Here is a 14,220-nt window from a genome sequence, read left to right as displayed (position 1 = left end):
CAACTGTCCTTGAAGATTGAAGCCACGAAGGTGAAAAATCAACGTGCGAGCATAGTTTTCATTCATGTTCATTCAGACATGCCACCAAAATTAGCGCTAGACTTTAATCACTCAACTATCATTAGTGTCTATATGCAGTTAATTAACAAATTAGTTAACAGCCGCTGCTATTTGTCGGTTTTGTCCTAATATCTGTTTTGGAACATAGGCATTAAACCGAATTGACTGGAAGCTATAATGCGTGTATTTAATCACTCAACTATCATTAAACCGAATTGACTGGAATATTTCCCAAAAAGATTTATTAGGTAATTACCTCAAACGTCTGCCCTTAAGGTCGTGTATTTGGTCTCCCAGGTCCGACAGGTGTTTTTCATCTTCTCTCCGTCTCGAAACCGAAGGTATTCTCGTGCTCTACGTCCCCGCTCGAACACATGTCGGCGCCGCTCGTCGTGCTCGACTGCTGGTGTCCTGAACTCGTAAGTTTTTCTGATTGTGCTCGTGCATCTCTGTGCCCCTAAGATACTTAATCCAGAAATTTCAAATCAGTTTGTTCATCCTTAACAATAAAATATATTAGTTCATCCTCTTACTAACTATTTCACTGGAGCTAAAACGATTATAATGCGTCACTACTCAGTTTTTTACCGTAAATTTGTGGAAGCTCACATTTTTTTTAATTTTCTGTTTTTTTTTTTCTGTAAAACTACTAGACTACTCTTCTTAGGGTTTTAATTTGAGAAGCAAACAGGGTAAAATGGTTTGCAGTTCTTGCAAACAAACAAAATGGCATAGCTAGAATAATTATAAAAATAAAAAAGAAACAAAACTAAATAATATTTCCTTTGAGGAATGAAAAAGCTGAAAACTCACCTCCAGTCCAAAGAAGAAACCCTGGATGATCGGATCCGTTTGATTTGTTGGGAGAGCGAGTAGCTGCGGGCTGCCGAAATCAGCAAAAAGAGTCTGAAATCAGCGAAAATTTGTGCAAGTCATTAAAAAAAAATGGATTAAACATTTAAACGGAGAGAAAGCCGGAAAAGCCGAGAAATCCAAAAATGCTAGCATACATGCCGACTTGCCGCCAACCCGTCGCAAGCCGTCGAAAGCTGCTAAAGGTGAAAAGTAGGCTTCCGGCTTTCCAACGAGATTATAAGAAAGCTTTTCGTCTGAACCACTGAACTGCTGAATCCTTGCGCGTCAAACACTTCTGCCCTTCGCCCCTTTGGCTTCCGCGAGTCCGCGACCTTAGCTAAATTCGGAAAGTGAAAATAAATTTATAGTAGCGTGTGGGTTCCAGCTGCCTCTGAGGACCTAGACCAGCTGCCAACTTCTACCTCCGGCACAGAACTTGGGGGAAAACCTCCTGATCCTTCAAAATTACTAAACACCAACACCAACAAGGATAAACAGCACTCAAATGTGCAAACCTCTACAAGCAACAATCCCAAATCCATAAGAGCAAAATCGGCCAAAAAGGCCAACTCCTCAACTTCAAAGTCCCAATGACCAGGCCGCCTCCTCTTTTTGCGTCCTGGAATACTCGCGGGTTTAATAGCCCGGACAAAGCTCTTTGCTGCAAGAATTTAATCTCTAAATTCGATCTTGATCTTCTTTTTCTGTTGGAAACGAGGATTTCTAATAACACTCCGCAAAGCCTTTGGTTCACCACCTCACATTCTGTTTTTCCCACTAAAGGGTCCTACGACAACTTCGCTTTTTCTAATCCGGGTAGAATCTGGATTAAGTGGAACTCTCAGAATGTGAGTTTTAATCCTTCTTTTACTTCCAGTCAGCTGATTCATGGCACGGTTTTTAGGGGAAATTCTGAAGTTTATTGCATCTCTGTGGTATATGCTTCTAATTCTAGAGATGAGAGACAGAGACTTTGGAAGGATCTGTCTGATATTGTTGTGGATATCTCTATGCCTTGGATTATTTTGGGGGACTTTAACTGCTGCAGGTCCCCCCATGAGAAAGCTGGCGGTTCTGTTCTTGGCAATAGCAAAACTTCTGATTTTAATAGTTTGATTTTCAATATTGTTGTTCACGATTTATCTTCTGTAGGGCATTATTTCACTTGGTATAACCAAAGGGCTGAAAATCCTATCCACATTAAGCTTGACAGGATGCTTGTTAATGACATATGGCTTGATACTTACCGAAACTCTTTTTATTTGGTGGATAATCCTCAAATTTCGGACCATTCCCCTATTATCTTACAATATGACCAATCTCTGCACCAAAAGCATCGGTTCCTCTTCAAGAACTACTGGTTGTCTAAGCCAGAGTTTTGGGATTCTCTCATCCAGGTGTTTTCCAAAAGATTTCACAGCAGCCCGATCCATGCCTTCTTGCAAAAGTTGAAACCCTTAAGATCAACATTAAATCCATGAATTGGGTTTCCTCTAACCATCTTCAAAAGGAAATTGTTGATCTCTCTAGAAGTCAATCTTATTTACTGGGTCAAATTCAGGCTTTTCCTCAAGATCTGCAACTTAATCTTGCTCTTAAGGAGATTAATCACCAACTTGCTGAGAAGAACTCTGATTGGTCGGGATGGATTATCCAAAGGGCCAAGGCTAAGTGGATGTCTAATGGGGAGGATGATTTGAAGTTCCTCTACTCTAGGATTAATATTAGACATAACTCCAATTTGATCAAAAGTATTACCACTTCGGAAGGAGAGTTTACTGATGCTGCTGCTATCAACACTGCTATTGTCAATCATTTTAAGAAGATTTACAACACCACCCTACCCTCTAACTCCTCCATCTGGACTGCCCCCGTCCACCTTAAAGTTCCTTCCAACCTTATACCACAATTAATCTCCCCCATCTCTGTTGATGAGATTAAATTTGTGGTCTTCTCCTCCCCCAATTGTTCAGCTCCTGGGCCTGACGGCTACACTTTCGAGTTTTATAAGTCCTCTTGGAACACCAACGGTACCCAACTCTGTCAGGCGGTTTCAGCATTTTTCTCTACTGGCACTATGCCTAATCATGCCAAGGCTACTGCTATTGCTCTGATCCCTAAAAGGCCTCATGCCCAAGACATTGCTGACTATCGGCCCATCTCTCTTTGCAACACCTTCTATAAAATTATTGCTAAGATCTTAGCTAATAGATTGAGAGATGTTATGCCTTTTATTATCCACCCTAGTCAGACTGGTTTTATATTGGACAGAGTTATTTCTGATAATACTTTGCTAGCGGTTGAACTACTCAAAGATTTCAACTCTTCCCATAAAAATCAATTTTTTTGTGCTAAGAATGACATCCATAAGGCTTTTGATACGATCTCTAGGAGTTTCTTAAGGAATCGTATGATTGCTAAAGGCTTTCCTAATGTCTTTGTATGTTGGATTATGGGGTGCATTTCTGAGGTTCATTTCTCTATTCTGATCAATGGGGCTCTTGAGGGTTATTTTAACTCTACGTCCGGGCTTAGACAAGGCTGCCCCCTATCCCCTTACCTTTTTTGCATCGTCATGGACAGCCTTTCTTCCTGCTTTGAGGAGGCCACTAGCCAAAATTCTTTTCAGGGTATGAAGGCTGGGGACCTTTCTATCTCTCATCTTCTGTACGCTGATGATTTGTTGGTTTTTGCTAAGGCAACTTTAGACAATGCTCACTGTCTTAATTACATTCTTGAGAAGTTTGCTTGCATATCGGGTTTACAGGTTAATAGCACCAAAAGCAGATTTCTTTTATCTAAGCATGGAGTTGATGCTGAGAATTTGTGCAATATTCTGAATATCCCTATCTCCGATGTGCCTGTTAAATACCTGGGCATACCTATTTTCCATAAGAGACTGAAAATCTGCGATTTTCAGCCTCTTTTAGATCGTATTTCGGGTTGTTTAGAGGGCTGGAAGGCCAGATCCCTCACTATTGCTGGTAGGCTGCAATACCTCAAATATACTATCAATAACATTTTGGCTTATTGGGTTCGGGGGACTGTCATTCCTAAAACTTGTGCTAAAACCATCAAAAAACTCTGCTCCAGGTTTTTATTCTATGGGGACATTCATAAAAGAGGGTTACACATGATTTCTTGGAAAGATACTTGCAAACCCTACAATAATGGTGGCCTTGGGATCCATTCTATTGACTCTCTTTTTTATGGTTTTGGCTGTAATGTGATTTGGAGGTTTTTCAATTGCAATAGCCTTTTAAACAACTGGTGGAAAGCTACATATGGCTCTTTTTGGAATTTTGGTAATTCTAAATGCTCTATCTACTGGAAAGCTCTTTGTGATGTGGCTAAATCTCTGCAGCACTCTCTCAACTTCAAAATTATTACTACCAGTCATCTTTCCTTTTATTGGGATCCTTGGTGTTTGGGGATGTCGGTTGCTGAGAGACTTAAACAAGCAAATTGGGATTTTCCTATCCCTAATGCCAAATTGGAAGTCAGCAATTTTATCAATTCCAATAACTGGAACCTTCCTCCTAACCTTCCTGCTCCTTTAGCTAATATTATCAAAACTGTTACTATTTGCAGCACTACTCAGGAATGTTTTTGGACTAAACCTGCTAAACCTTCTTTCCGCAACTTTGTCAAACAGTTTTATGTTGAGTTTGAGGAGGTTCCCTAGTACAAATTTGTTTGGCATAAACACTACTCTTTGCGGCTTGCTATTTTTTCTTGGTTTGCTTTCAAAAATGGACTTAAGACAGCTGATGCTTTAGCTGTTAGGGGAATTTATGTCACTCCCCTCTGTGTTTTTTGTAAGGCGGAAAGGGAAACTAAAAACCATTTGCTTTTTGAATGTAACTTTACATTCAATATTCTGAAGTATTTCCTGCCCAGAATGAACTCTATGCTGCTCCGTCCAAACCTTTGGCAAGTTTTTAATGATCTGGATGTTCGGGAAACTGATGTTAATAGGAAAAACTTTGGTTTCTTATTAATATATGCTATTGTTTACTATACTTGGAGAGCCCGCAATGACAGACTGTTTGGGAACAACATTGATTGCCTTACTACCATCACTTTTAAGATCAAAAAGGCTGTTTTTCTTAAGACTTTCAAGAAGAAATGCTTCCTCACGCAACAGTTAATGTTCACTTGATCTTTTCCTTTTTGCTGTGGAAGGTATGCTGTTGTCCATGGATGGTCAGTTTTGGCAACCATGAGCTGGTTGGGTTTTTTAAGGACAATGATGATTGCAATCTTCTTCTTCTCCCCTTGGACGGTCTCGGTTCTCTCCTTCTCTTGGCAACCAGGGGAGCTCGACATTCCGTCTGAATTTTTTGGTAGCCTCGGTGGTCTTAATGTTGATTGCTTACTGAGTCCTTAGAATTTTTGTATTCTGCATCTTTAATTTTTGGCTTTTCTCTTCTTTAGCAGCTTAGGCTGATAGTTTTGGCCAATTGCGGTTTTTTTTTTTGTGTTCGCATTTGCTCTTTTATATAATTCTGTAATCTTTTTTACATCAATGATATGGGCTTAGGCCCCAAAATTTCCCAAAAAAAAGGGTTTCAGCTGCCTTGCCAGAGTGAACGATTTCGTGCTCCATAAATATAGTAGCTTCGGCCTTTGAGTTCCAAGTATGAACAGCAAAACGCAATCCTGAGCAAGGGCGGAAATTGTTTTTCATTTTATAGGGCGAAAAATTTTCATATAAATGGCCTGATATTTTTAAAAATAAAATGAAAACATAATGCTTTCGGTTCCCTTTATCATGCTTTAGGTTCTTCTCTCATCTGGAGATTTCTTAATTCTGAAAGCATTTTATTTCAATGGTGGAGAACTAAATATCAATCCCTCTGGAATCGACAGCCCAAAAATGTCTCTGTTTACTAGAAATTCATATACATTATTGCTTCCAAAATCAAACACTGCCCACTCTCAGAGTTCATATTAACAATGCTTTTTCCCTCCTTTGGGATCCATGGAGCAATGGCAGATCTATTATGGATTTATTGGAAATTCAATCCCTAGGTATCAATCTCACTAACAGTTCTCAGTTGATAGTGTCATCCATAATGGGGCATGGAATCATCCTCATTTCTTTACTGATGGTCTCATTTTGAAATCAATTCGGTGGCAATTGCTCATTCGGCTATTGGCTGTCTTTGGATGGGCATTGAACACCCCAACGTTAGCTCCTTTACTTTGTTTGCATTTTTACGATCAACTGGCACAATTATATCTGACACAAGCGTTATGCTTAAAGATTCTTGGTCCACGCTTGGTTGACCTTCAAAAACAGTTTAAAAACTACAAAATGATCTAGCCCGAAGCGGTATCCCTGTGGCATCATCTTGAAATTCACTCCCACCTATTCTTTGAAATGTGACTTGACTTTTGTTATCCTAAAAGAATTAATTCCTGGGTTGGGTACTTTACCTTGCAACCAGTTTTATCTCAAACATTCTCTTTTATTGAAGATTTGAATGTTGACAAAAAAATGAAAAGTTTTTATTATGTGATAGCCTGTGCTTCTATCTACTATATTTGGAGGGCTAGAAATGATAGATTGTTTGAGAATTCCTTTGAGTTTCACACCACGATGGCTGGAAAATCAAAAGAATGTATCCTATAAAACAACTAAATGGAAAAACTCTCACACTTTTCGTTAGCTGCTCTCTTGAGTTTTTCTGCACAGGGCTGCTTCCACTTTGCGATATGTAATTATGTTACAAGAACTGACAAAATTAAACATGCAGGTAATAAATATCAAAACAAGATAGACTTGGGCAGCCACCTACCATTCCAAAAAGAATCAAGTTCTTGCCAATGTAAAAAAGGGAATAATAATTCCTCCAACTAAAACACAGCAAATAAAAGGCATTCTCAAAAGGAGACAAAAAAGAAGCAAGAACAAGAGTAAAATAATAAGAATAATCAGATGGCAATGGAATCCATGAAATAAGACCATATAGGAAGCATTACCTATTATATTGCACGTTATGCAGCACCAAGAACCCAAAAGAGCATTCCATATAGTAAATAAAAAACGAGGACCGATTGGACGAATAAGAAGTATGAGCAAGATAATTCAAATTATCGTTAAAGATAAACAAAAAAAAAACTGTAAAATAAAACACTTACAACTAAAATGGCAGAAACTTGCAAGTTGCAACGGAAGGTCGCCGCCGCTCCGCGTCTCCCTACGAAATACGAATTGGCCGGGCGATGCTGTGGATGACGAAGGCAGCTTGTCGATCGTGCACTCGCGAGAGAAGAGAAACGGGAAAGAGGCAGCCGAAATAAGACCTTCCACCTTCTACTTGAGCGCGGCTGTGCGGGACAATCTTGCGAACGAGAGGAAAGGAGCTGGTTCGCTAGGGCAAAATAATTTTTCTTCCGTTACTTTTTTTTATTTGCCGTGTTTTTGTTGGAGGAAGCAAGAATTGATTTTTTTTGGAATGGTAGGCGGCTGTCCAAGTCTATCTTATTTTGATATTCATTAGGGAGATTTACATACATATTATTATTATTATTTTTATATATCTAATATTTAAAATTTTATTATTATTATTATTATTATTATTTTATATATATAATGATGATCAAATTGCTTATTCCTTCTTCCTCCTTCATTATTTACCTGTAGCTTTATGCACCTGTGTAGTTGGGCTAGGGGTGCAAACGAGTCGAATCGAGCTCGAGCTGAAGACTGTTCGAGCCTAGCTCGTTTAATGTAAAGGCGGCTCGAACTCGAGCTCGAGCTTGACTCGTGTGTCCGAAACCCAAGCTCATATTGAGCTCGTTAGCTCAAGCTCGATTAGTCAGCTCGAGCTCGACTCTGAGCAAAAGCTCGATTACAAGTTCAAATTAAAAATTTTAAATGATTTTTTTACATTAAAATGATATTTTTAATAATTTTTTTAATTTTTACCCATTAAAAAAAAATTATTGTTATATCTACAAAAATTATTTTAGAAGAAATAAAAAAGCACATGAAAACATACATCAATATATTCCAACATTACTAGAATTGGAGATCGATAAAATTTTATTAAAAATTTACTAGAGAATGACTTAATTTATTCTCCATATATTCCAACAATAAAACAAACCATTAAAAAAGCATATTATAAGTTTCATAAAAAAAAATTATTGTTATCTCTACAAAAATTATTTTAGAAGAAATAAAAAAGCACATGAAAACATACATCAATATATTCCAACATTACTAGAATTGGAGATCGATAAAATTTTATTAAAAATTTACTAGAGAATGACTTAATTTATTCTCCATATATTCCAACAATAAAACAAATCATTGGCAGCCATTCCAATAGCATGACTTTGCAATCTCAAGATAGTGAATGACTTTGCAATCTCACGGTAAAGCTTGTGAAACAGTTAAGAAGTTGGAATTTTTAACATCACCATCATGACTTGTATTTTTCTCACATCAACACCAGCTATTTCACCAACTTGTGGGAGAGTGTTAGGGTTTTGCTCCCGCCGCCAGCTTCCCGGTTTTATTCTCTCTTCTCCCTCCTCCTCCTCCGGCACTTGCCGGAGGTTTTTCCCCGTTTTTTCTTCTGACTCTTCCATGGAGGCTCACTCTGCCAAGGACTTTCCTCTGCTATCCTTGCATGCAGGGGGGTCCTCTTCCTCCGCTCTTGCTCGTATCTGGAAAAATATTGTTGTGAAATCGAACCCCATATCTAAGGATCTTCAGCTCTATTTTCTTCCCCTAGAGCCTGAAATTATTCTGTTTGCCGGTGATAGGCTTGTTAAAGGGGCGGAAAATTGGAATCTGTGCTTGGTGGGCTATTCGATTGGAAGGAGGCATTACTATGAAACTCTTTTAGGAGCTATACGCAAAACCTGGACTTTAAAAGGTTCGATGCAACTATTATCTCTTTCCGATGATTTTTTCTTCTCCGTTTTACCATGATGGAAGACTACGAAATGGTCTGGTTTAAGGGGATGTGGTTCTTCTTGTGGGTAGACCTTTTCTTCTTCAGAAGTGGTCGCCAAAATTTTGTCCCAAGCGTGAAAACTTTACCTCCATCCCAATCTGGGTAAAAATACACTATCTTCCTTTGGTCTGCTGGAACTCCGAAGGTATCTCTCGTATAGCCAGCAAGATTGGCATCCCGATATCTATTGAATGCCCTCACAGCTCAACGAACCCGCCTGACTTTTGCCTGAGGTTGTATCCAAGTTGATGCAGATGCTAATTACCCATAAGAAATCCCGATATCTATTGAGGATGATGTTTTTAGTCTCAAAATTCAATATGAATGGAAGCCATCACCCTGCGAGCACTGCAAATCCCTGGTACACTCCACATCCTTTCGTCCCACAAAACCGGAGACTGCTCCTTTGACCGCTCCCACTGTCCCACCGACTTCTACCACTGCTCGTGGTCAAAGTAAGAGTAGAAAGCCTCAAGGTAGAAATGCTCCTTCCTCTTCTACCATTCCCCCTACTATAATCCCTTCTTCTATCATTCTTTCTGGTCACCATTCCATAGCTCAGCCACCTTCTTCGTCTACTCTGGAACCTCCCCTGATTCAGGATAATCCTGTTTCATCAACCCCACAGCTTCCCCCGCATACCAACAGTCACAGCCTACATAAATTGCCACCTCTTCCTGACAATCCTCCTCCTTCCACAATTCCTCTGGTGGAAACCCCAGCCTCCAATATCCCGAATCTAAATTTTCCACAGGGTGATACCTCATCATCTACCTCCACCTCCATACCAACCTTCAAATCTTCACCACCTAAAGTCCACTCCCCCAATAAATTTGATGCTTTGCATTTGTTAGAGGAAGAACAAGACAATTCAGCTGAATGTTCTAATATGGATACAGACCAAATAGCTCGGGTTAAAGAAAAAAGACACAGCCCAAACTCAATCGGGTAAGCCTCTCAAAAACTATTGGGGTAGATTTAGCCAGATTTAGTCTAAATCCTAGCTAATTCTTGCAATCAAATATCCCCTAAAGATCAAGAACTAAATGATTGAAGCAAAAGGCAGATCTGAAAAGAAGTCTTGAAACTCCTATTCTGAGCACATTAGAGAAGCTCAAAAATATATTCATGAGAGAAAATAAAAATCTGAAACATATATCACAACTCAAACTGCATCATCTTCTTATCAAAACTCCAGCACACACTTCTTAAACACAAAAAAGCAAGAAAATAAAAAACTGAAATACAGTAGGAATAGAAAAACTTGATTCAAAGAAACAAAATCCATTTCATCCAATTAATCTGAAAACCAAACAAAACCTTGATAAGAATCTCACCTTCAAAAGATTAGAAGCGAACACCACGTGGGCCTTGTTCTGCAACAACGAGACGGTGACTCGAGCAACTCCCTAGATGCTGCTCACAGCCGACTCACACTCTCACAGTACCAGAGGAAGAAGCAGAACTTCAAGAAAAAAAAAAAGAGCACAAGCAAAACTTCAGTAAAAAAAAACAAAGAAGATTGAAGAACAAATGAGCAATTGATAGGACTCCTAAAAAACATACGGACCTAATCGGAGCAGCTGGTAGCTCGAGCACCGGAGGAACGCAGCCAAGAAGCGATGCCCTGGCTCACGAACGGGAAGGATGCCTCACGCCGCAGCCGCACTCTACGTCTTACGATTTACGAACCAAGCAGGCCGGCTTTCGTTAGGTATTTACTTAACCTACGGACGACGGACGTCCGGTTTAACTTTTCGCCCGGTCTGAAAATCCCGCAAAATCCCGCTCAGACTTAGAGTGCGTTTGGGACGGCTGCAGCTGTAGATAAAGCAGGTTATGAAATTGTTGTACATAAAGCTGCTTTTTCAAATTGCTGTATAGAAAGCAGTGTATTTTGTTTGGGCAGAATAACTGTCAAGTTGCTGTGCTGCAGTTATATATGAATAAATTACCTTTATACCCTCATATGTATTAAGATGAATAAATTTTATTCAAATATAATTTCTTTTCAAATTTTTATGTTAACAAACTAACACTTTTGTGTTAAAATCAAATTATTTTATAAGTTTATATATCAAATATTTTATAAGTTTACTCTAAATAAGATAAATCTTTTTATTATAATTATTCTCATCATTGCATCCAAAATAAGTTTCTTAAAACGATTTTATCGACGCGTGACATACGTTACATTATATACTGAAAACTTTCTCTCGTTCAATATTAACACTATAGTGTTTAATTTATATTTTTTTACGAAAATTTTATATCATACAAATTCCTTGTAAGAGAACAGTTTGAACGGACACATTATACTGTTTTGCATTAAATGGCCATTGTTGTGTGATATTGATGATTAATATAACTACCTAATTCTAATTAAGAGCTATTGTGAATTGCATAGATCCAAACGGAAAGGCAATATCACCAAAATTAAAAAAAAAAACAAAAACGAAGTGAAATGTAATAAAACCCGTATAGGGCGGAGCGCCTCAAGTATTTCTATTTAGGCAAAAGGAATGCTAATCCCGTTGCCCGAGGTAACTTGAACTGCGAAGGTCGCCGTGGCATGGCTCTTATATACATTACCGTGAATTTTTTCCTTGTCTGGGAGGGGTGGGGGATCACGTTGCTCGCGTTGGGTCGAACGCGCTAGTGTATCTTTTTCATCTGACATTTTTTTTCTCCTCTGATCTCACCTCTCTGACGGGTCATAAGAAGACAGAGAGGAGCCGGTTGCAGATGCCTTTAAGCGATGACAAAGGATGAGAAATTCGATGGAAGAAGCCGCATCGATAGATTCCTTTAGAGCGGCTCAATCGGAACAAGGGCTCCCAACACCAGCACAGACTCCCACGGAACTCGACGAGTTTTCCTTCCCGTTGAGCATCAGCGAATTTCCTGATAAAGGAGAAAAGTACGAGACAAATCGTTGGAGGCGAAAAAGCGGAGAAGAATAAAAATGTGGATTGACGGATCGTTGGGGCAGCGGAACGAAGATGGCATTTACGACATTTTTTGCGGTGGAAATTGCGGAAAGCAGCCCACCGCGGGAGGCACTGAGAGGTCGCAGAAAGCAGCCACGGCCCGCAGAAATTTTTCAGACTCGGCTCTGCCGCAATGCCCCAAACGAATATTTACCAATTTTTTATAAAGCAAAGCAGCCATGAAGCAGTCCCAAACGGACCCTTAATTCTCAAACCGCCCGCTCAGCTTCAATTCGCAAATTTCAAATCGACGGCTTTTAAACTGGTCGGCTCGACGAGCGCTCGAGCCGAACAGAGCCGGCTCGAACTCGAGCTCTATAATACACCGAGCTCAAATTTCTGCTCGAGCTCGATACTTGATAAGCTCGACTCGCGAGCTCGTTAACGAGTCGAACTCGAGTCAGCTCATGAGTCGGCTTGACTCATTTGCACCCCCTAAGTTGGGCTACCTAATTAGACATAAAAAAGAGCTTCTAGAATTAGTTCTGGAAAAAAAAAAGTAACACACAACATTTAAATAAATTTTTTTTCTTAAGATAAATTATGAAGTTGTTACATTTATTTTAATATGAGTGTCATATAAATTTTTATTGATTATTCATATACTATATTATCTCAAAATAAATTCAACTTATTTGAAATTCATTCTTATAAATATGTACATTTATTTAAGAACATAGAAATTAATTTTTTTTCATTTACTTATGTATTTTATCTATAAGAATCAAATTAAACAATTTTTAATCATGCATTTAGTCCTTAACCAAAATTAAGAAAGATTAATAGAAAAAAAAACGCACTTTGCTATTATTGAAAGTATGATGACAAACTCTTCTTGACCTTCATGTTTATGTAATTACCAAAATAGAATTATTCAATCTATATTAAATCACATTAGATTTAAAATAATAATTTATGAAGAAAATTTAGTTAAAATATTCTAAATAAATTTTAAATTATAATAGAATTTTAGTAGTTATAGATCTAGTCAGGAGATTATGACTTTGGGCGATCAAGTCATTAATAAGAGTACACATTTTTGATATCTTAGCTATATTATTCAAATTGATGGTGAAATAGATGGATATATTATCAACATAATTCAAGTTGAATGGTTGAAGTGGAGGAATGCATCAGGTTTGTTGTGTGATTAAAAAGTCCTCCTCAAACTTAAGGAAAAATTCTATAAAATGATTGTGAGACCTACAATGCTTTATGGTGCCAAATGTTGACCATTATAAGAGAAGCATAATAACAAGCTAAGTGTTGTAGAGATGAGGATGCTGAGGTGGATGAGTGACTTTTTCTTTAAAGATAGGATACGAAATGAGCTTATACTTGAAAAGGTTGGAGTAGTTCTAGTGGAAGATAAGATTAGATAGAGTCGCCTTAGATGGTTTGGTCACATAAAACGGCGGCCTGCAGATAACCCAATTAGGAAAATAGAGATATTAGATTTGACTTATGTTAAGAAAGGTAGAAGTAGATCTAAAAATATTTGATTGGAAAATATTAGAAATGATCTTTCTTTATTAAATTTAAAAGAGAATTTGACATTTAACAGGACACAATGGAGAAAAAAGATTCATGTAGCCGACCACACATAGTGGGACAAAGACTTGATGATATTGTTGTTGTTGTAGTAGTATATAATTGATATTTTAAGTGCATTTTATAATTGATATTTTAAAAAAAAATTGACTCAGTAGCTCATTAGTCTAGTCATCAAGGTTGGTTCAAACTTAACTTATTAGTTTATTGAATTATGCTCACGAACATTTATCGAGCCAAATATGAGTCGGCTTGCAACGTTGAATTTAGAATGGGGGAACGGATTAACACCTAATTAATTATATTTATGGCTCTAGAAATACATATTTAAGCAAATTTAGCGCGTAGAAAATAGGGAGGTCGCGGACTCGCGGAAGCGAAACGGGAGAGGGCGAAAGTCAGAAGGGTTTCACGCGCGAGGATTCAACAGTTCAGCGGTTTGGGCTTCAACAAAAAGCCTTTCTTCTAATCTCGTTGGAACGCCGAACGCCTACCCTTCACCTTCAGCAGTTCACGACAGGTCGGTGGTAGTCGGCAGGTTTGCTAGCATTTTTCTATCTCTCGGCTTTTCCAGCTTTCTCTCAGTCTAAATGTTTAATCTAAGTTTTTTAATGAATTGCACAAATTTTCGCTGATCTCGCGAACTTTTTGATGATTTCGGCAGCCCGCATATACTGGCTCGCCCAACAAATCAAACAGATCCGGTCATCTAGGGTTTCTTCTTTGGACGAATAAGCATTCAGGTCTTCATTCCTCAAAGGAAAAAAAAAAAAATTAGTTTTATGTTT

At 38.4% G+C, this 14,220-nt stretch overlaps 1 protein-coding gene across 1 annotated transcript in view; it reads right to left on the bottom strand.

The window, feature by feature from the left end:
* The window catches only part of LOC110106437, a 10,941-nt gene extending 3,532 nt beyond the window's left edge, over nucleotides 1-7,409 (bottom strand). The window contains exon 1 of the mRNA XM_020836344.2: nucleotides 7,063-7,409. The gene's annotated coding sequence lies outside the window, so the exon portion shown is untranslated. The remainder of the gene's footprint in view (nucleotides 1-7,062) is intronic.
* Nucleotides 7,410-14,220: the final 6,811 nt, after the last annotated feature.

This window comes from Dendrobium catenatum, unplaced genomic scaffold (genome assembly GCF_001605985.2).
Source record: "Dendrobium catenatum unplaced genomic scaffold, ASM160598v2 fragScaff_scaffold_1093, whole genome shotgun sequence".
NCBI lineage: Eukaryota > Viridiplantae > Streptophyta > Magnoliopsida > Asparagales > Orchidaceae > Dendrobium > Dendrobium catenatum.
This window is presented reverse-complemented; position numbering and strand designations above follow the sequence as displayed.